At 36.4% G+C, this 23,427-nt stretch overlaps 1 long non-coding RNA gene across 2 annotated transcripts in view; it reads right to left on the bottom strand.

Moving 5' to 3' along the window:
- Nucleotides 1–519: 519 nt before the first annotated feature.
- The window catches only part of LOC107311508 (uncharacterized), a 38,187-nt gene continuing 15,279 nt past the window's right edge, over nucleotides 520–23,427 (bottom strand). Inside the window, exon 4 of one of the 2 annotated variants that reach the window (XR_001554105.3) lies at nucleotides 520–4,099. This is a non-coding gene — a long non-coding RNA (uncharacterized LOC107311508). Of the gene's footprint in view, nucleotides 4,100–20,624; nucleotides 23,142–23,427 lie in introns of those variants that run through there. The other variant, XR_001554103.3, reaches the window with a different exon arrangement.

Raw genomic sequence — 23,427 nt, 5'->3', positions numbered from 1 at the left:
CCTTTCCCTTTCCCTTTCCCTTTCCCTTTCCCTTTTTCCTTTCATTTAAGCCCTCACTTCTCCAAATGGTTAGAGATTTTTCTTCTCTTTCCTTCATGGAGACACACATTAGACCTACAACTCAGCCCAGACTCATTCAAAGAAGGTTTATTTGGCTGTAGGCACATTTATATTATTTACAATTGCATGCTTTTCTTCACTTTATCTTCACATAAAGCAGAAATGCTACCTGTACATAACACTAAGTAAGCAAAACCAATGTATTTCTGGCTTGCCCACTCTTCTTCCCTATCCCCTATCAGACATTAACAAAGTCACTTTCCAGTTTGGTGAAATCTTTGAGGATGGGCCAGTTGCTTTTATTATAGATCTTATCCAGTCGACTTAGAGATACTTTCCAGTTCTTCAAGGAGTAGCGATTTTGAATACTGATACTCACTTCAACACATGTAGCTCCAAGTAGAGGGTAGGATTTTATTTTTATAGCCTGTTATTCATGTTTGTTTCATTTCTTTGTATCTGAGTAACTTGGATTCTTCTTAGGTTAAAGCAGTCATTAGACAAAAGCATTGCTCAAGGCCTTTCCCTTGAAATTTTAAAACTATTATATCAATGTATAATTATCCATTTCACTTTCTTTACCCGTCAGATGGAAGAGACATGTAGAACAACTGCCTGGATATCATTCTGGGGATGTTTTCAGTGTATGAACAGGATGATCTTGCACTTGTTGGAGAATATAGCTGTACTTTGAAATTCCCTTATTCTCAGCTTGGTCAACAGCTTTTAGATACTCACTTACCCCTTCATCACGGACTGTGCATATGGCAGCAAGAGCAGTTGTAGACACAAAACAAAAGAAACCACTTCCTATATTGTGGTATGTTTTTCTTAAGATTCTTCTGTTCTTTCAGTCTTCCTAATCTGCCATATGGACAGTTTAAGTGGAAGTGTAGTCTTTTTAAGCCTTCCTTCAGGAAGGATTACCTAGAATGTATTCCATCTTTCTATGGATGGCATTTTCATTTCATTTGTTTTACTGATGCTAACTTTTCTGCTAAAGCCTTCTGTGTTTATATCACCCCTTCCCACCCAGGACTGGCAAGGATCTGATTCACTGTTTTTTTGTGGTTTAAGTCAACTGTTTTGTCTCTGTCATTCTGTTATACTGCAGTCACTAAGAATATGTGGGTAGAGTGGTGTGTCTTATGGCAATCATCATAAATATATGCCGTTAGAGTGACTTCTGCATTCTTATTTGTATTTATTTTTAAGTATCTATAGAATCAGATTGGAGAAACTCAAAATCCAATTCAAGTGTGCAAGTGGTGAGGTGGAGTGGACATAAAATTGTTGTAGTTCAGCACTTTCCAACTGTAAAGCACTTGTCAAGTTCTAAAACCTCCGCTTTTGGCACATCAAACATCAGGAATGCTGGGAAAGAGTTGTACCACTTGAGTGGTAGCAGATGGCGATGTTAGGTTTGCAGATCATACTGAACTAGCAGTAAGACTGTTGCCAGAAACACAGGGAAAGTAATACAGATCCAGCAGAGACAGTTCTGTTACCAGCTCAGCAGATGAGTCATTGTGTGACCAAGAGAGTGACCCATGGGATGATTTCAATTACTCATGTCCCACTTCTAGAATAAATAAACAAAAACCTTAGGAATGAGCATAATTTACAGCAGATCATCGAAGCCAACTGAGTTTATTTGCTCTTTAAATTTTTAACTGTCAGCATGAACACTTTCAAGATCACAACTGAGCTTTCAGTTTTGGAATTGGCAGCAAATTGTGATGTGTTTTTTTTTAATAGTTGGGATCTCTGAGGAGATCATCAGCTGATCAGCTGAGTCCCATTCTCCATCTTTTCCTCATATATGTGAGGTCATTTATGTTTAGCTTCTGATTGCACTGACTTTGCACCTAGTGTAATTCTAGATCTAGTTTCACTAGTTTCTTTTCAGAATATTGAATAAAGCATTAATCTGAGAGTTACAGCCATTAGTTTTGAGGCACCCACAACATCTTTCAATAAAATGAGGACTTTTCTTGGAGCAGTTCAAAGGTAGATCTTTCTCCCATGCCAGGAGTTAACTGCCAGATAATTTAATTTGCAAAATTATAGATGCTTTTATTGCTCAACAATGTTTTCACTAGTATATAAGTTGATATATCAAGAGCATTTTCTCTGAAATTAAATGATGAATTAGAGTTCTAGGAATTCTGTGGTGGGCTCTGTACGTGAACTATAAATTGAAGAATTCTCATAATCCTGTCTAAACAGGATGTAATTTTTACATTAATTTTGAAAACCCAAAAAACTGTAACCTCTAGAAGAAAGCATACTGTAAGTTCAAAAATATGGAAACAGCTACAGATTTTTGTCTTTGCTATTTTCAAGTAAGAGCATGTGACGGGTGCATATCACAAGAATATACCAGTGAACTAAAACCATATTGAAGGGTGCAGAATTGGACTATGGCATCTCCCAGGCTCATCTTCTTTTCATGTGTGTATTTCCAAAGACAGCAGAATGGAAGAGGGGGCAGCTCTAAGGCAGAAATACGTTTTTGATGGGCAGTTTGCTCAAGAAGATAGAGTAGGTAAATGTATTAGTAACTTCACCAGGTGAGTAGCTCAGTGCATCCAGTATAACCTGAAGGTCCTTCGAATGAACTTGAGATTCAAACTGGAGCCAAAGGGTAAAGCAGTATATTTTTTTTTCTGGTACCACTCAGGATTGATTTGGTTTTAAGGATCAGAGCCCACCAGCATTCATGTGTATATACCATTTTTGTTGACTTACTTGGAGGTATAAGCTGATAATGCAACTGGAGAAAAAAAAAAAAAAAAAAAAAAAGCCAATAAAAAATCCAATGTGTTTCTCATCACAGTGCGCCATTTTTATTATTTTTAACATAACCAAAAAATGAAAAGACAGTGCTGTTGCAAAGTAAGACAATATGATAGAGATTTCCTAAAATGTTAGATAACAGTGTGCAGTGATTTGATCCCAGCCTGCATATGCAGAACACAGGATTATAGTCTTGCAGCTCTGTGTTTCATTTCATTTCCATTTGTAAACAGGCACATATGCAAATCAGCCTCTGCATCAACATGAGTCAGACATGCGTAGGTTTAACAGACACTGTAGCAATTCTATCACAGATATTCCAACTTTCTTGATGCATATATCAACAAAACAACCTCCCTTTGTTCAGTAAAATTTGTATAAGATAGTATCTTGTGTTGCTTTTTTCCACTGTGCAAACTAGGATTATTAATTTGAATCAGGAATAAGTAGGTAGACGATAGATAGATAGATAGATAGATAGATAGATAGATAGATAGATAGATAGATAGGTAGATAGATAGATAGATAGATAGATAGATAGATAGATAGATAGATAGATAGATAATCCAAAAGAATAAACAAAAAGTCTTACGTCTCAAAGTTTGTCTTTGCTTCAGGACTATTGTACCCCATACAGTGTTTTAATAACTTCTACTAAAAAATGTTCCAGACTGGTGAATATTGCATTCCCTGCAGAAATGGCTTAGTGCAGAGCATAAGTGAGAGGTTAAAGGCATTGATAATGTATCATATGGATTCTGCCATCGTGTATTGAAACTAAAATATACACTTGCAGAGATTTCCTTTTACAGTGAAACCAATGAATACCATCAAGTACTGCATAATATTTCTGTGCCTGTAATATTCTTACTGAACACAAATCTTAGTGTCTATTTCCCACACTATTTTAATGTTAACAGAAGTACTAAAGCCAAATAGTTATGACAAGCAAGACAAGTAATCAATTCAAGGATAGAGCACTCAGAGACAAGGTTTAATTCTGAAGAAACCTAAGCTTTTAAAATCATAAACATGCAAACATTCAGAAATCTGCTTCTACAGTGATGGTTTAATCTTTGAGAACATTGGCACACTCTTCTTGTAGTAACCTTCTATCTTATCTGTGACTGCAGACACAAGCAGTTTTACTCTTACTCATGCATAAATTCTGTAAGTATTGACCACTATAATCTTTGCTGTAGCTCCGTCCTTTGGATAACTTCCAGTGTGATTTATTTGCCTAGGGTATAAATGAGAAAAATGGAATTATAATAGGCATTGAAAAAAACCCAAACTTTGTCATAACTGTTCTATGATTTATAGCTGCTACCTGGAGGATGTAGGAATACTAATCAAAAGTGGAAAAATTTGCACATAAAAAACACAATTGTGATGCAATCAAAATTGAGTCAAACAATTGACAATTCAAATTAGCCATCCAGTGAGTGAATGACTTTCACCCTATAAAGGATTTGAGATGATTACAAATTTAGGTCTGCTGCCCTTTTATACTTCAAATTACTTTGACATTTTGAATACATTAATCTTGTCTCTATATTAAACAGCAATAGCTCTTACTACTCTTTGTATCAGTATCTGCCTTCACAGAGCTCATTCTGTGCAGAATTCTGATAAGCATAAGGAAAGATTCATATATTGGTAAAAGTGCTGTGTGTTCACAAAAGTATACCCTAAAAGCACTCTGTAGTGTGTGTCACCCTGGTGATAGTGAAATGGCCAATACTTTATTATTATTAGACTTTTCAGAAGGACATTTGTGATAATTGTTTCTTTCTTTCAGGTTCCCTCAGCTTTTATTTTGTTGAACAAGGAAACTAACTTTACTGAACTATATAAACTGAAGGCCCTAAGTACTGAATGTCTGCACATATAAAGGCTAGCCCTTTCAGTTTTTATGCTAGTGGCAGTGCAATCTGGGCCTGATAAAATTAAGAGGTTTCATTCTGTTATCTAGTGCTCCCTTTTCATCTTCCCAGCCTTTGCACATCATCGAGATTAATGTTTCGAGTTATAGAAAGCTCAATCTTTCCAACCTGCAGATGGCAGCTATAGATGAGATTTTCCAATATTGATTCCCTATCCCCCTTTTCTTTTTCTTTCTGTGTCTGAATCATATCTGTCTGCATTACGAGCCAGCACAGATTTCTTGTTCTGACAGATTGTATTAGAATCTGGTAGCACTGGGTTTCAGTTTATCGATTGGTGGCAGGCTGACTCCTGCACTGTTAACCAGGCATTTTTTCTTTTGCCACAGACACTTCCATTCAGAAATATTTACTATTCTGTGGGGAAAGTTTTGCTGCTATTGCTTAATTGGGTGGTAGACAAAAGCTATTCTTTGTCTTTGATGAGCATTTGAATAGACACAGCCAGACCTAATCCTCTTTGTTGAGGTGATATGTATGTTGGAAAAGATGTTGGATAACCCTGAGGTCTGTTTTAATTTTTGTTCTATGATAAGTAAGGAAAAAAAACAAACACACAAGAATTCCAAAATTACTCATAAAAACACAGCTTTGTTTAATTAAATTAGTTCAAAGTTGAAGAATCTTGATCGTGAATCAATTTATTTTAAGGTACCTTTTTTTCTAATTCAATCTGCAGGTGACTCGCCATGTCATACACAAGAAGATAAATGTCTGGTTAAGAGTGTACATGTAGCATACTCCACTGATTCACCAATAACATGCTATTTTCTTTAACAAAACAAACTTGTAGTCAAATTTTTATTTTAAAGGGGTCATCAGTAAGTGCCAACTTGAAGACAGGAATGAATGCATAACTCTATAAAGCCTTGAAAATATGCATTGGAAAGTAGAGTCAATAGGGTCATATTTTAATGAAGTAATCGTGAAACATGTCTGAGATAAAATAGAGATAAAATAGAGACTCTAAAAGATAAAGCACTAAAAAGCAATGCAGTCACAAAAGGTACAACTGAATGGCTGAGTGTTTTAAATGCAGAGCTTAAGAATTCTGCTATAAAAGGTAAGGGAAGTATCAGCATTTCTAAAGGTAGTGCATCTATTTCTTTTCCTGAGAAAGAGCAGTAGTGCAGGGAAATGTCAGTGCTGGAAGAATAGCCACCCGATCCTTCCAGTGTGTCATTGATCCAAGATAGGAAATGCAAGACGTTAGCTAGAAAATCATCTGTGCTGAATTGTCTGCTAGAGTTGCCTGTACCCTCCACTGATAATTTAGGACTCATTCATGAAGCAACAGTAGAAAGTCCCGAGGAAGGAAATTTCATGTGGATTATGGAACAAAAACTCTTCACCATTGGAGTGGTTAATTGTTGGATAACAGAGAAACTGAAGATGAGGTCCTAAGCTTAAACCTGTCATGGTCTTTTAGACCTGGGAGAGCTAGCAAATGCTTTTATCCACTGTGACAATTTATGGAGTATGGATACGTTACTCTGTTTTCATGACAACTTCATGGGGGTCTGGTTCAGTTTTTACTCATCACTATTCTCTCTGAGTCAGAGAGAGTGCTAGAAATATTATTTAATTTCAAAAATGATTTAATTTTTAAAATGCAGAGTGTCTAGAGTGGCTATAAAAGATCAGAGATGGACGTCTTCTTTTTAAAATGTGACTGGCTTGTGCTGAAAAAGTTTCTTTCAAAAGCAAAGTGATATAAAATAATAAAAACAAATCATTGCTCTCTCTCTCCACTAGGTCATTCAAAAATGCCCTTAACATCTTTGACAGACAGATATTTGACAATCAGGCAGGTATGTGATTACCTCATTGATGAAATTACACAGAAAACACATCCTTCTCAGGCTCATTTCTGTATCCCTTGGGTCAATCAGGAGACAAAAATGTTTTTATTTCAAGTCCATCTACTTATATGTCTAGATGATGATGAGATGAATAATTCCCAAACTATATGGCTATAAAAAGAGATCAGACTGATTAGCTTAGATATAGAACATTTCTGGTAGACGTCTACAAGCTGACTACCATACACTCACTATGACTGTTTCTCTGCTGCATCTTTTACAACTGTTTTTCACACAAACTTCCTGAGTGGAAAATGTGGCCATTTTGAAACCTGACCCCAGAATTATCCTCATGAAAGTAACTATGTCACATTTTCTTTGAGTCAGTTTTTTACCCAACAGTTACCTACTATATATGTATATGTATATGTATATGTATATGTATATGTATATGTATATGTATATGTATATGTATATGTATATGTATATGTATATGTATATGTATATGTATATGTATATGTATATGTATATGTATATGTATATGTATATGTATATGTATTTTTAATAGGGTTTTTTTGTTTTGTTTTGTTTTGTTTTGTTTTTGGAAAAAGACCAAACATTAGTGAAAAACCTCCTAATGTGTAGAACTCATCTGGCATATTTTCCCAGACACAATACGCAGCTATTCCTCTCTTATTGACAAAGCTGATATACCTGATGTGTCCTGCACTAAAGAGAAAACATTTCTCACTCTCCACAAGAAAATCAGTTAAAAGAAGCTACTCTGTGTATTTTCATGGCTGGTATTTTTTTCAGCTATTTTTTCAATACTCACATGAATTTGGTGATTCTTCATCACACATTTTTACAGATAAACAGACATCAGTGATCATACAACACACAGGAAAAAAAAACAAAAAACAAACAAACAAACAAACAAACAAAAAACCATCTCTGACTATGTAATGTCTGCTTATACTTCACTTTGATGTTTCTGTAGCATTCTTCAGCTAAGTTTAAGAATTTTTACCCTCCTCTTTTTTTCCTTTACATTATTCAAAGCTCTACTAGCTCCTAAAAAATGTAGTGCTGCAGTGAAGTGAGAGACTATGTGAGGCTTCAGCAGGTGGTAGAATGTTTTCTACATAAATGCACTTGTTCAGCAGGGCTTCAGTTATTTTCTAGCAGGATGTTATTTATGTGCAAGTATTTCTCCTCTAAAAGTTTGCAAAGGGCAAGCTAGGTAATGTGATTAAGTGGCTGAACACAGCAAAGGTTCCAAAAACTAGGTCATTATTGAGATTAACAACTGGATTAAAAGGATTTAGGAGAGTGGTAGGATTTTGATTTGCATATTACTCCAAAGACCTTTGACTTATGCAAAGCCTCCTCCTAAGGACTATCAAGTCAAAGTATTACGTTGAGTAATTTAGTTGCAAATTATTCTTGCCCGGTTTTTGACCTTGTATATATTACCTGTATTCTAAAACGGGAATTATTTTTCATAATTGAACAGCTGGATTTCTCTTTTGTATGTGGTAAATGCGGGGGGAGTACTAATGTGAAAGAGATAAGTTTTTAAACAATTACATCTTATCATGTATAAGCTATGGGATTCTTGAGGGATTTCATTTGAGAGTATTCAGCTTCAGCTAGAAGATCTTGTTTAAGAGCAGATTCAAGCAAATCAATCAAAGCCAAGTATTCATCGAAAGTCTCAGAAACTTACTTAGATTAACCTTCATGCCACTCTACAAGAGTATACACAGCTGTTTCAGTACATGAAAAATATATTGAAGAGCTCAAGGCTATAACTACTTTGGGAAATGAAACTAGGGCCTGCATAGCAGAGGTCACCCATTTAGCAAAAGCTAAATGAATAATTAGTTTCAGGGGTTGCTTAGCAGAAAAATCTCTTCATTGGCAGCTTATCTTTGTGTCAGCCTGTGCATGGTACTTGTATGTTTCAATTTAGTGAAGGATGAGAGGAAGTAATTCTGTGTGGCCAATAGAGCACGAATATGGTGATGGGAAAGAGGAGAGGTGATGTTCTGCAGATAAGCGATCCTGTCAGATAGTACATTTATGATGACAGGAAAAGTAGGTAAAACGCTTTCAACAGGGCTAACTACAGAAATTTAGGATTTTCACCACAAACTTGATTAATGACAGCAGATGCTTGTAGGTCATTTTTTCACAAATCATATTCTTTATATGCTATTCAGTCACTTGTGTTTCAAACAAGGTTCTATAAACCTTGAACCTGGCAATGCTCTTATCATCTTTTTGCTCTGTTCTTAAACATAAGTACTTCACAATGTCAGACTCCACTTGCCAGTAGTTGAAGAAATGATGTCATTTCATAATTGCCTCAATCAACCTCCAAAGTACAAATTCTCACAGAAGTGCTAGGAATGCTGATGTTTCTGGGAAACAACAATAACAAAAAAAGTAATGCATATGGGATCACAGTATGCTCACTTTTTTCTGGGTTCAGGGGAAACAGATTACAAGTAAATAAACTAATTCTGCAATGAGTGAATGAAAACAAAGGCCAAGGAATTACCCAAGACAATGAGTTTAATTTTGTCATCCATGAATTATTTTACTGACAAGATTTAATTTGTGTAACGCTGTATGAGACTGTCAAGAGCTTTGAGACAAAAATGTCTGAACCAAATCACACTGTTCGTATATATAGGGAATAACAGCATTGCTCTATGAAGGCAGCTTCACCTTTAACTAACAGTATCTTTGCGTATTTCCTTTTATCAGAACCTTTTGACAGAGTCATAATGAGAAACAAAGCTTTTTCACCTCCTGGCTTCATCCACTCATTTTGCTTGACCGGCACATCCATTTCTACAACATTCAGATTTTTTCATGTTTTCTGCACTCTAAAACTGTTAATATTCCCTAAGTGCTTTTCCTTAAGCACTTTTCCACAGTAATTAAGGAGGGCAACATTTTGAAAGTGCTCTGCAAAAAGGTGTAACTCATGGGAAAAACTCCAAGAAAATTAGATACTGCCATTTCAACCTGGTTCCTAAGGTCCCACAGCTGATAAAAGACATGTGGCCAAAGTGTCACCCCTATCTCCGGTGTTATATCTTTACATCATCTCACAGGGGTCAGATTTTAAACCGGAGTTGAAGAACTAAGTGAAGCAAGGATTTCAATGCTTACAGATTTTAGACTGTAGCATCTAACTTTTAAATGCTCAGCCACATTCCTAAAAATGCTTGAGCCAAGGTTTTAGAGATACCGCCATCCTTTGGGATCCAGGGAACAGAAGACTCTCCTGATGGTAAGGGCCTCTGTTCTTTACATCCATCTGTATGAAATAATCAAATAACTGAGACATCCATCCAGGAGCTCTCAAAAAGCACATTTTATCTCAGAAGAAAACCTCAGTTACCTGACAGAAAATGACCTGTGGTGGGAGAAATGTTTTCTGGCCCTTCTGCTGGAGCTAGACAGTTGCGTAGAAAGAAAAAGAATAAAAGCTTGAATGTTAAACTGACCTGAATAATGTCTCTGTTTATAATGGCTAGATTTATATATTAGAATTTGGGTTGCTTTTTTTTTTTTTTTTTTTTTTTTAAATCTAATCAATGGTTGTTGACTTTAAACTGTGAAGATCAGAATGCAGACTTAGGTTCTCTGTAATGTTTGCTTATTCTGAAGTCTTGGATGTAAAGTCTTCAGAACAGGGGAGCTTGCCCAATCCAGAAGTATTTGTAACATGATGGTAAAGGTCACCACTTCAGAAACAAGAACAGTGCCTTTGAACTTTATTAGCCTAAGGAGACGACCAGCCCAGGATCCTTACACATCCTGGGAAACTGCCCTTTCCACTACAGTGTTAGAAGTAATTTGTAGTGATAAGTAGTTACAACTACTTTTTATGTAAAGTCATATCTTGTGTGTTTACTGTGCATGTGTCATGGGGATACATAGCAGATGAATTCCTTGGGGCTGGATTCTCACTGAAAAGTGCCATGTTGCAGGATTCCCTTTATGTTTGAATGGAAGATATAGATTCTGAAATACCCAACGATAACACTCATGGTCCTGTAGAAAACAGAATTGTAACTGCCGGGGAAAGTTAGAAGGAATTTAGAGGAATAGAAAATAGCTGAGTGAAATTGCAATTGTTGTTCAATGGCCTTAATGAAATCTTTCAAAAAAACCTTTAGCTCCCAGGTTTGGAAGATGGGAGTGGATTGCAGTGGATCAGAAGAAGAGCCATGCAAGCATGAATGCCTGTCCCATCCATTGTCCTCAGCACTATGCAGAGGATGACGGAGCACCCTCTGTCAGCCCTGCTTGAAGGTCTCACCACTCAGAGCCTGTGGCTGTGTAAAAGCAATGAGCAGGAAATAGGCACATACAAGTACATTATACTGGGACATTGTAACTAACATAAACATGTTTAATATAATTGCTACTGGTTTTGATAGATGTTTCTGCCTCTAGAAGTTTCTGCTTAAGGATTAAACAAATGATGTTCTCCATAATGCAAGAAGGAAGTAAGAAGCAATATTTATTTTACTTTTGAGGATCAAAAAAAATTCTTCCACTGTAATTTTTTCAACACAGAAAATTAGAGAAGATTGTTTCTTCATTACTAACTCTTATGTATATAATCTAGAAGGAAACAACCCTGAAAGATTAGTAAATAAGTACACTGCAAAACAGCATCTTTGTAACAGGAGTAATGACATAATCCTCTAAAATAATCAGAGAATAAACACAATTTTTCATCATAATTCTTGCAGACATTGCTTACATTTTCAAAGCAGATTTCTGTATCTTTTCTCTTTCTTCATCCTGACTCTTTCTAGTCTCTGAGGCAGTGAAAAAGGTCTATGTTTTTCCCAAACCTGGCCAGTGGAGACATTCATTTCCTGAAAGAAGCTCAGTTTTCTATGTAATTTGTGAAATCAAAATGTTTGAGAAATGTAAGTTTAAGTAGCTTAGCTCGTACAACTGAAGATGAGCACATGTTCAAAAAGCTTGCCTTGAGAAACAAACTGACAAACCAAAAAAACCCAAATAATTAAATTCAATGTTCTACTTGAAAATTCTGATTTCATAACTAAAATGAACTTAGAGTCCTTGTATTGGAAGGACAAGGAAAGAACGATTTTTGAATTAAAAATCTTTTTTCTTTAACAAAAATAATTTATTTTTTTTTTTCTTTTAAGAAGCCACCTGATGTAACAAAAATGTTTATGGAATATCTTTAGTTTCACATTTGCACAAAAATCATTATAAATTTAAAAAGTCAGATGTGCACACTACAAGCTTCAGCAAGTCAGTGTAAGAAGAAATCTATTTCTAGGGACTATGCAATACAGTTGGATGCTTAAGGCTTGGACTTCCTGAAAATTTCATCAGGTCTCAAACAGCCCTAAGATTTCTGTGCCTTATTCAGATATTTTTACATAAAAAGCCAGCTTTTCTAAGATTCTCAAAACCGATCAAGAAGATGGCAATTGAAAATTATTGATAGAAGCCAAATAGGTCTTTTTGGGTGTATATTTTGTTGTTTTGGAGAGTCTTTTTCCTTTTTCTTTATTATTACTATTATTTTAAATCCCACTGCATTTTCCCAGTGGAACATTTGGAAAAATTAACTTGCAGCCCCAAATTTATTTCCCAAACAAGTTCCACTTAAAAACTGGGATTCACCATCTTCTCCAAGCTAGTTTTCTGCATTCCCTCTGCAGGTAAGTGAGTGGCCCACTCCCAGAGGGCAATTTATTCCAATCTGACTACGTGATCTATTTTAGGATAAAGTGAATCACCCTCAGGAATTTCCTGTCACTCTCAATTTACTCTCATTTAGTCAAGATGATTAATTTTTAGATGGCTAAAGTTAGGTGAATGCTGTAAGAAAACATGTTGCTTAAATGATGAATGAGATAAACAGGAAGGTAACAAGAAAGGACAACAAGATAAGGAGATTTCAAAATGCATTTTAGAAGCAACCTGCACAGTGTATAACCCTTATCAAACTGGCACCAGAAACTACACTTTAACTAGGTTTTCATTACATCAGTAATTGCAATCATGAAGAATGTATAGTTGCAAAAGGAATTTGGGATCTGCCACTAAAATTCAGCCTGTTGGTCAGAGAACTCCATGCATTACCACTTGTCTTTACATTCTTTTAACAAGAGGTAATTTAACTTAATCCCAATTAATTTCATATCAATTTGACTTAAAGCAAGTGGTCATATTATTTCTTGAATATACACACAAAAATGCACATTACTCCCAATTCTAACTTCAGGACAGAGTGACTTTCAAAAATATTTGCATAATTTTAATTTTATCATCTTATTACTGAGTGTACATAATCAGACTGAAATTGTAACTAAAGTGTTGAAACAATGAGCAAAAACAACGTGACAATTGTTTATTTTACATGGTAGGGCAGCTGTGCTTATACCACAGGGAAATATGTGAATCTCCATAATGCTGTACGTGAATCTTGGTGGCAGTATACCTTCACTCACTCCAGTGCCCTTTAGCAGGGAATTTGGACACATGGGGTGCTTTGATATCCTCCAAGAGGTTGTAAAAATGGGCAACCAGAAATGCTTGGCAGAGCTCTAAGTACACCTACTTTACAGTATAGACAACACCACTGACATCTGACTAAGAATGAATTCACTAGTACTGATTAACCAAAAACAAAAGATTTGTGCCTTTAAGTTAGTATTGCCTTATTAAACCCTTGGCACAGAAAGCTTGTGAACAAATTCTAAAAGTCCCTGTCTTATACTCTGGCTGCCAGTATCTTGATCCTTGCTGTTGTTCTTTTGTAGTCCTCTCACTCTGAGTTTGCAAAAAAAGTCTACTTTTTCTTTCTTTCATTTAAACAACAGCTATTATATCCAAAGAGGAAAAAAAAAAAATCAATATGGGTCATGAAGTTTTCTTTTTTCTTTTTTCTTTTTAAATTTATGAACTAATTCAATTACCTCAGATGAATTACTGTTGTTTCCAACTACATCTTTTAACACTTCCCACAAGTGATTTATATTGAGAGATTTACAGTCTACAACTTTTACTAGCTGCTGTCTGAAAACCATTTTTCAGCCAGAGAACCTCTGAGAGATATGAAATTCATCATGGTCTGATATGTGTTCACATTGTCTGCTTGAAATACGGCCTTGGGCAACCACCAACCCATCTCACACAATAGAACATAATCTTTTGTAGCTTTGCATCCTCCATGCAGAGATCCACAGAGAAATACCAAAACTCACCTACATGCCTACAATTAAACACCCAGCTCTAGGCAGCGTCTAATAGGGTGACACAAGAGCAGTACATGCCTGAGGCAAGGGAGAGGCATAGCTCAGGTCATCCCAGAATCAGTAGTCACAAAGAAATCTTGAGATCTCAGAATAACACTACAACATTCTTTGCTATTATAGGAGCTGTTGTACATGGGTAGATCCATGGAACAAAAAAAGTCACCAGTCTTGAAGCAGAAAAATCAAGAGGAAAATGCTTTGTCAGTGGTTTAGGCCAACAATCTGTGGACAAGGTACACTTTGGAGTGTCTGTTGACGTAATAAATTAAACAAATCTCACATTACAGACTGAACAAGAATGCCTTTTTCTCTTTTTTTCTTTTGGAAGAATGTCTTTTTCCTTTCTCTCTCTCTCTCTTTTTTTTTTTTTTTTTTTTTTTTTTTTCTTTTGGCAGGATAAAGGAAATCAAACTATGAAAAGCTTAAGGAAATAATATGAAGGAGCTGAAATCAAACCAAGCTGAGTCAGGATAGTTGTGCTTGTGGCTACAATTCATGAATATTTTTTGTGGGGCGGAGAGTTCATTTTTGTTTTATTTCAGTGAAAAACCTACTGTAGACAAGATCTTATGGCTTAATTTTCAGCTCTAGATTTGTTTGTTTCTGTCAATTGGGAGTTCAGAAGTTTAGATCTGGAAATCAAAATTAAGAAGGTTGGAGATGTTCCTATCACAGTATGCAACATAAATTCATACACATTTTATGAAGAGAACTTCAGAGGACTGGGACATTTTCATATGAATTTTACCTTTAGTAGGCAGACAGTTTTTCTTCTTCCCTCCCTTTCTTCTTTCTCCCCTCCCTTTCCTTTTCTTAGCAATTTTAACTGTTTTATCTATTTATTTATTTACCTTTTTTTTTTTTTTTACAAAAGTATAATGAATTCAAACTCAGGGAAAAATAAGAAATCTGAGTTGTCTATTATTTGATTTCCAATTTCATCAACACTAAAATATTTTGTTATTTTTTTTCATACCCTTGTATTCTTACTCAAGAAAATAACTGAAAACAACCTTGATTTTTTAGTATGTTTCAATAGGCTACATCATTAAATATATCCAGGCTATTAAGTTAAAGCAAATCATTCTTTAATTTTGTTCATAAGACTACTACTAGCTTGATTACCTCAGTACCTGAGTGCATCACTATCTTCAGTGCTGTTATCCTAAAATTCCTCTCAGATATATTTACAAACATTCCCACTGAAATTACATGACTTGCCAAGGCAGACATGGTGAGACTGATCTCATGAAAGCTTCAGTATCTATGATTCAGATGCCTCCTTTTGAGCTCCTTTTATAGAAAATTGAGAGAAATTGGTACTTGAACAGAATGACTAATCTGACCTATCATAGATCCCCACTTTTGGATGAGAGAAATCATGTCCTAGAAATGTCTTTTTCTTTCCTTCCACTACAGTGGGAGTCTAGACTTTTGACAGATATCCTTCCAGGACTAAGTGATGAATTCAAACTTTCCTGGCCACAGAAACATCTTTCATGGTATGGTTAAATGAGGCTCTTTGCTCTGGATGCTTTAAGCACAGGCTTTACAGTTTCAGGAAGTGTTTCTATGGATGTTTTGGGCACTTGTGTGAATTTAATTCCACCACTAAAGCAGTACCCTTTAAAAAATATTGAGGGCTTAGTAAGCATTTAGTATACAGCAGTATTCTTTTTTAGTCACTGTTGTTTTCTGAACAGCTAATTAAAATGTGGGTTCAGCACAGATCTTTTCACTGCTTTTGACATTTCTTCTTCTGGCAAGTTGTTGGCCAGATTGCTCTCCACTGAGTATTTTGCAAAACTTTACATTTGTAGCCCCTGCAAAAGAGACTCTAATTTCTCTATAAGGTGCCCATTCTGGGGGCTCATTCTAACCCTCAGTTTCTCCTAACCCAGTGCTAGGAGACTCTGCAGAGAACTAAAGACATATTCTGATATGCCAGATTGAATTTTCCACCAGGCAGTGGCTTATTGTTATTTCTTTCCAATGTGAATTCCTATCCATTTCCCATTTTTTTCACTCTCAAGGGCATCCAGAGATATTTTGGAATAAATTTAAAACAGCTTCAGGGCTCTTTTAAATTAAGCTACTATAAAACATCATGTTGCACTGATCTTTGTGCAGCAAAATTTCTGTCTGAACCATCATCATCTTCAGTGATGACAATGTTGGCACTTCATGATCAGTTTGGATCTCCTACAGGATATTTTAAGGGTTCACAGTGGAAAACAAATTATCCTCAAACTTTTCTGGCCTGCTTACCCTTGGGTTGTTCATACATGTGTGTATAACAAGAGCAGTGATACATTACTGTTGAAAGAAACATTTTTTAAAATTGATTTTAAAATCAGAAATTACATAAAGAAGCTTATAATATGTGATGTTTTCTTGTAATGGTAGCATGTATGGTTATATATTTTAAAGTATATTCCATGTATATTTCAAGAATAAACGCATAGGTATATAAAGCATATGTATTCTTCTGTTAATTTGTACATGCAAAAGTTTGGCCACCAAACGGTGAAGGATTGGTTGAGTCTTACAAAAAAGCCAAACAAACAAGAGTAGGATGAATATCTAACAGGTAATAATATCATGAAGAATTCTGGTGTCAGGAAAAATGAGACACGTCTAATGCTTCAGAACAGTTATGGACTATTCATATTTTCCGAATCCAGTTCTGCCTTCACAGTTTCCATCCATTCACATATGTGAAAACTATTAGGAATTCCTCATTATCATGTACCTGGTATTCCAGTACCATGTCTTATACCTTCCTCATGTCTATTTCTTTTTTTTTTTTCCTTGTTGTTAACAAGTACTTTTCCTGAGACATTTCTTCTTGCTATATTTTTTATATAGTTATTGCTTTTGGTTTTTGTCCTGCTCTTTTAAGAAAACATCTGTAGGCCTTCAAGTGGCATGCAATGACATGGATCATAACCTTATGCTAGAAGTTGTTTGATACTATTACCATTCTTAAGAAAACTGTTCTCTGGTAGGCTTAGCTCACGCATCTTCAAATCAGTCATCTTCTGCCCTTTTACCGGCGGCCTCCCTGTAATAAAACTAGTGGCAGTAATAAAACTACAGGACAGACCTTGTGACGTCAGCCAGACATGGATTTGCTCTTGATACCTGACAATGTGATGGCTGATGTGTGATTTCTTGATTTCACAGAAATAAAATGCGAAATGTCTTTGAAAACCACTGCCAGGAGATGTGTTTTTTTTCAAGAGACCCCACCCAGTGAGCTGTGACATAGAGCTATGTTTTCATCCCTCTACCAGATTGGGGAATTATGTTGATGCTTTATGGAAAAAAAATCAAGATCAATCCAGCACTGTGACAATTTGTCTTTTTTAACTTCTTATTATCCTGAGTATTGTTTCTGAAATTGACACATTGACATCATATCCACCAAAAATTCAATGAGTAAAGAAATAGCTTTTCAAAATTGGTGAACCACAGCATGAATTATATGCATGCCCTCCCAGCTTCTATTTATTTTCATACTCTGATGCATAAAGCCCCATTTCAGTTTTCTGCAATAAAAAAGTTCAGCTCAAAAAGAGAATGCCAGATCACCCGTCACCCCTAAATTTAAGCAAACACATTCCTGTCTTAGTGAATCATAAGCGATTGATATATACTGCCTTCAACATACCCCACTTTCTGGACTACTTGAAGAACAGAGGATGTTCTAAGGATGTACTCAAGAGTAGAGGTCTTCAAACATTACAGAGAACAGCTTCCAATTCTTTCATGTTTGGAAATGATTGGTGACTTTCTAAATGACTTTTCATCATGAATAGAAGAGGAAATATTCCTGAGAACTGGTTATGCTTGTAAGGATGTTCACTGTTATTCTTTTAAAGAAAACTAATGGAGAATGAACTGAAAGCTGTAGACTGTGCAAAAGCAGCAATTGTAGCATGTCCAATGGGCTAAGAGGAAGGGTAGTCACAGTGCCACTACTGGTATGTGAAAACACTCCAGCATGGAGTTCTCTGTTATGTGCTTCATTTTGTTTTGCTTGAAAATCACAAAAGCTTTACAAGACACTTCTTTGTTACGCTCAGAACTAACTTGTACCAGAGATGAAAAATGATGCAAATAACAGAGACTGTCCAAAACAGGCAAAGATGCCCTTCTACAAGAAAATAGTAGGCAAGCATGCTCCTAAAACATAATTGTGAATCATTCCCAAGAAGTCATCCATGATTTAAATGACCAGCTGTCATGTCCTCAAGGAGTACCATGTGCAGTCTCTTAACTGCTTCTCTCTCTGCAGGATCCAGCTGAGTTTGAGAACAGACTTTTCTCTGCCTTTCCAATTTCCTCAGAGGGAGGGAAAATAATATTTTATGCAACATAAGAAAATAAATAAACCTCAAAATACTTCATCTGACACTTAGCAAACTAAAAATGTAGTTATAAAAATGATGAAACTACGAACTATCTGCAGATATAAGCCATGATGAAGTTTGCAAAAATTCATGACCTGGTATTTATTTAATATCCATAAATAGGATGATGCAAATGAAAAACAGCTCCAGACAACAATCCAAATTATCAGGAGTGTAAAAATGGCTCTTGCTGAATAAGAGTCCTAAAATTTTATCCTAAAAATAAGAAAGGGGAGGACAGAAAGCAACTCAACTGATTAAATTCTAGTTTTCCATTTTATTTCCCTTGATGTGAAAAAAAAAACATGGTATATGCAACTCCTTTAACAAAATTAGTCCACACAATTCACTCCACCTTACAATAAAGCACTGCTAGCCAGTCAAGGTAATTGGTTGTCCCGCTCTGCTCTGCACTGGTGCAGCCTCACCTCAAGCACTGGGTGCCGTTTTGGGTGCTACAACATGAGAAAGATGAGGAAAGGTCTAGAGGGCAAGACATATGAGAAGTGGCTGAGGGCCCTGGGTCTGCTCAGCACAGAGCAGAGGAGCTGATGGAGGCCTGATGGCGGCTGCAACTCCTCACAGGGAGAGGAGGGGCAGCACTGAGCTCTGCTCTGTGTGATAGCGACAGGGCTGGAAGGAACGGCGTAGAGTCAAGGGAGCAGCAGGTCGGGTGGAAATAGCTCTTCAGCAGAGGGTGGTGGGCACTGGCAGAGGATCCCCAGGGCAGTGCATAATGCCCCAAGCTGCCATAGTTCAAGGAGTATTTGGACAGTGCTCTCAGACATAATGTTTGAATTTAGGGCAGTCCTGTATGGAGCCAGGTGTTGGAGTTAAAAATTCTTTTGAGTTCCTTCTAATTCAGGATATTCTGCAATGCTGTGAATCCTGAGGTTCTCTGGTCCTTCAGGGTGTGTTGTTACAAGAACAGTATTTGCTTTTCTCAAAATGTGGCTACTCCAGTGTCTCACTACCACTCAGTATCTCAAGGCACAACATTTACTTTCTCTCTTGATCCTAACTACTGAACCCTTGCAAAAGGAACAAGTTAATTAAAAGTTTATTAATTGCAGACCAATGCCATGAAGTGATTGTGCCTTTTGTTTCACAGGATGGTTTTGTTTCAAGGCTGGCAAGAGGTATAAATTTATATCATAAAAAAATGTGTGCAGAAACAATGCCTGTGAGGTGAATGGCAGCCTGAATTCATTATGGGGTAATGTGGGTTTAAGCAAAGGAGTATTTGGCTGGGAGATGAAATTAGAACTTATTGTGTGCCTTGAGTAAACAATGTTATAATGGGTTATTGAGATTGCTGACTTCTAACAAACAATGCTGTCTGTGTAAGCATGACATTTTAAAACTATGATGCCTGAGGCATGTATGCTTATTATCATAGGTATTTTCATTGGCTTTTAAATGTAATGCTTTTGAAAGAAGAGTACAGAAAACCTATCTGTGAAGGCGAGAGAGCTGAGGTATGGGGATAGGACTCTGTCTCTAGCTATTGACATGTGCCATGATAGTGGTCAAGGAAAAAAGGATCTAAACACAGTAGACGTATCTGTAACTATAAACATAAATTTGTTCCAAAGATGTGACCACTCAAGGAAATTCCTAAAATTCAACTTAACAATTTGGAGATGATGCAGACACACAATCCTTACAATACATGATAGACAAGAATGGGATCATTTCAATCCAGCTTCTTACTATTCTTAGCACAAATAAGTTTTCCTGCCGATGTTACATTTGTGAGAAGATCGGGGAGCTTTACACATTGTTTCTAAATGACTTCCATGTCCTTGGTGTCTTCTCTATACACTCTCTGTTAGATTCACTATTTTTTCAAGAATTTGAAATTCTTGAGAAAGGATGGAGCCATACAGAAAAATATATTTAGTTTTCCCCCCAGGGATGACTTTGGTTAAAAAGAGAGAAAGGTAGAAAAAGTGTTATAAACCAACTGTTGTTGCAGATTTTCAGGTCTGAAAACATTTCAAACCATAACATTGTAAGAAAATGGAGTTGCCCTTGTCCCATTACTCATTCCTGTCACAGCCTGAACAAATAAATGTGGTGCCTCCTGTAACAATTGGAACTGCTGGGATGGGAATGGACTCATCTTGCGTCACTGTCAGTTCTCATTTCTGTCTCTGGATGCTGAGCTATCGCAGCACTGCAACAGCAGCAACTCCTTCTATAGACTCATTTCGAGGACAGAGATAGCAATAAGAATAGAAAAGCACGTTAAAAAATAGAACCCACTTTATGACTATCTTAATTTTTATTATTATTATTATTATTATTATATAATCATACAAATAAATAAAGGATCAATTTTAGGGTAAAAGCTAACCTTAAGGTACAGCCAAAAATTCCTAGCAGTCATTGCCATATCAATGACAGCAGCATCACGATAAAATGCATAAGTGACAGGCTATAGTCTGCAAACAAATGAAGTCAGGAAGTATAACTCTTATAGACTACTGTAAAATATCTTCTATAATCTCAATTTATATGGTACTTCCTTGGTTCACAAAGCACAATACTGAAGCAGGTTATTCAGGCACCAACTGAATTTAAAGGAAACCTTTTTGTGTATGTTCAATTTCATTCGTCAAAGTGAAATTCCAATCAAAATATGATTTCTTGGTTTTTGAAATGGAAAGCAAATGGAAGTCTGGAAACATTAGAAATTCATGTACAATAAAAGCTTTAGTCATGACATCTCTCTTTCTGCCCACGTCTCAGCTCCAACAGAGATACTCAGCTTTAAAGAATGACAACAAATAGGATTTAAGTTTGGTGCCAGTCATTTTCTTGTTTTTAAGCTGTTCAGGCCGTGTATTTGGCTAACTTGTCTCTGCAACACAGCAGAGCTGGTCCCCAGTCTTTGAGCTGTACCCTTCCAGGGTTTCTCTCAAGGCCCAGCTGGAAGGAAAGCAGTGCTGCAGAAGGAATGTGAAAGTAGAATTTTTGCTATGCTCTTGCTACTTTATTACCTCCCACTTCCAGGCAACATTCATAGAAACACTTTGTTTATTCATTTTCCAGTATACTTCAGGTAGTCAGTGCCTGAGTTTCCATCCATGTTATAGGCATGAAAATATTTATATCTGTCAGTAGCATACCAAAAGAAGTAGCTACACACAGTAGTACCTTGTGTCCAAAGGCACCCACTACTGAACATGTTGTCTATTTCACATAAAAAAGCAAAGCTTCAATATTTCATTAAATGCAAAAAGGGGAAATATGATACATTAAAATGTCCCAATTAAATTAGATCTGTGATTTTACTAGAAGAAAGTTTAGACAAAGGTGGAATGTCCTTACTTTTGACTTTGACTGTCTTCCATCTAAGTTTCACTTACAATAGCAGTACATTCAAAGATGTAAAGTAACTCATATCAGTGATTTATTTATTTATTTATTTATTTATTTAACTGGCATTATGAGTTAGATGATGCATCTGACATAACAGGACACAGCTGCTACCAAGGTCTCTCTATTTGCTATTGCTGACTACTCCTGATAACCTCCTTCTCCAGATAATTAGAAGAAAAGGGGGTTATCAGGAGTAGTCAGCATGGGTTCACCAAAGGGAGGTCGTGCTCAACCAACCTGGTAGCCTTCTATGATGTTGTGACTGGCTGGGTGGATGGGTGGAGTTCTGGGCTCCCCAGTGAGTGAACTGGGTCTGTTTAGCCTTGAGAAAAGATTACTGAGAGGGGGCCTGATCCAGGTCTATTGGAGGCGTGGGGGGCAAAGTGGGGATGCCAGACTCTTTTCAGCAGTGTATGGAGACAAGGCAAGGGGAAATGGACAGAAATTGGAGCATAGGAAGTTCCACACGAATGTGCACAAGAACTTTTCGGTGAGGGTGGTGGAGCACTGGAACAGGCTGCCCAGTGGGGTTGTGGAGTCTCCTTCTCTGGAGATATTCAAGACCCACCTGGATGCCTAACTGTGTGACCTGGTGTAGGGAACCTGCTTTGGCAGGGGGGTTGGACTTGACCATTTCTGGAGGTCCCTTCCAACCTCTACGATTCTGTGATTCTGTGATTCATAGTACTTTTTTTTAGGGGCACTATTTTACAAGGAGATGTCCTGTGGGCAGAGATTAAATTCTCTGGGAAGACTGTTAATATACTGGAATAAATACATGAGGTCTCATAATGTGGAAATACAATTAATATCACCAAGTAGTTAAAAGGAGAGGAGTTGGAAGAGGATTTCATTCAGCTAAATTATCACCACATTATACATAATAAGTTAATCTCAGGATAAGGAAATAAACTGGTTTCCCAGGTGATCTGGTTTCTATTTCTGGCTCTGCTACGGATCTGAATTCTGACATTCGGTGAGACATTTTGTATATAAACAGATATTTAAAATATACTGTTGCTCACATGCAGTCAGTCCATAATCAAAATCAGATCAGTACACAACCAAAAACAGAATCTGAGGTATGTTAGATCTGCTTTTCTTCCCAACTCTCGGTCTGAAATGCTCACATTATTTTAGAAACATGCTCTCATTTCTAAATACATGTCTTTTCAACAGCCATCTCTAGAATCTCAGATTAAACCTACAGGTAAGATGCAAATAACAGTAATACTGATCACTGACCGAATGCATAGTATAAACACTTGGATAAATGCATGTTACGTTTTGAGTCATTTTTTTCTCTTTTGCTTTTTTTCCTCCTGTTTCCTTCCCTTCTTTGGGGCAGTTGCCAGCACTTCATTAGTTGCTTGTTTGCAGTAAAAGTACTCTGCATTCCTTGTTTTGTTGACATCAGGGGAAACATGAAGGAAGGAAAAAGAAGTAATACAAATTAACAATGTTTTCTTCTTCACCATCTCCCCTGCTTGTGACTTGCCTTTAACTATCCTAATTCAGCACATGTAGCAATTCACACAACTGCCAAATTTATTTTTTTCATGTTTCTGCTATTTTATCACAAAGCAGCTAACAAGCCTTCATTCTGACTCCCTGATAACATTATTTGAATTCATTCCCCATTATTGTATACTAGGGCAAGAATTATTTTACAATAAAAAAAAAA

Source organism: Coturnix japonica, chromosome 1, assembly GCF_054131305.1.
Source record: "Coturnix japonica strain WE chromosome 1, WE-NBRP24, whole genome shotgun sequence".
Taxonomy (NCBI): Eukaryota; Metazoa; Chordata; class Aves; order Galliformes; family Phasianidae; genus Coturnix; species Coturnix japonica.
This window is presented reverse-complemented; position numbering and strand designations above follow the sequence as displayed.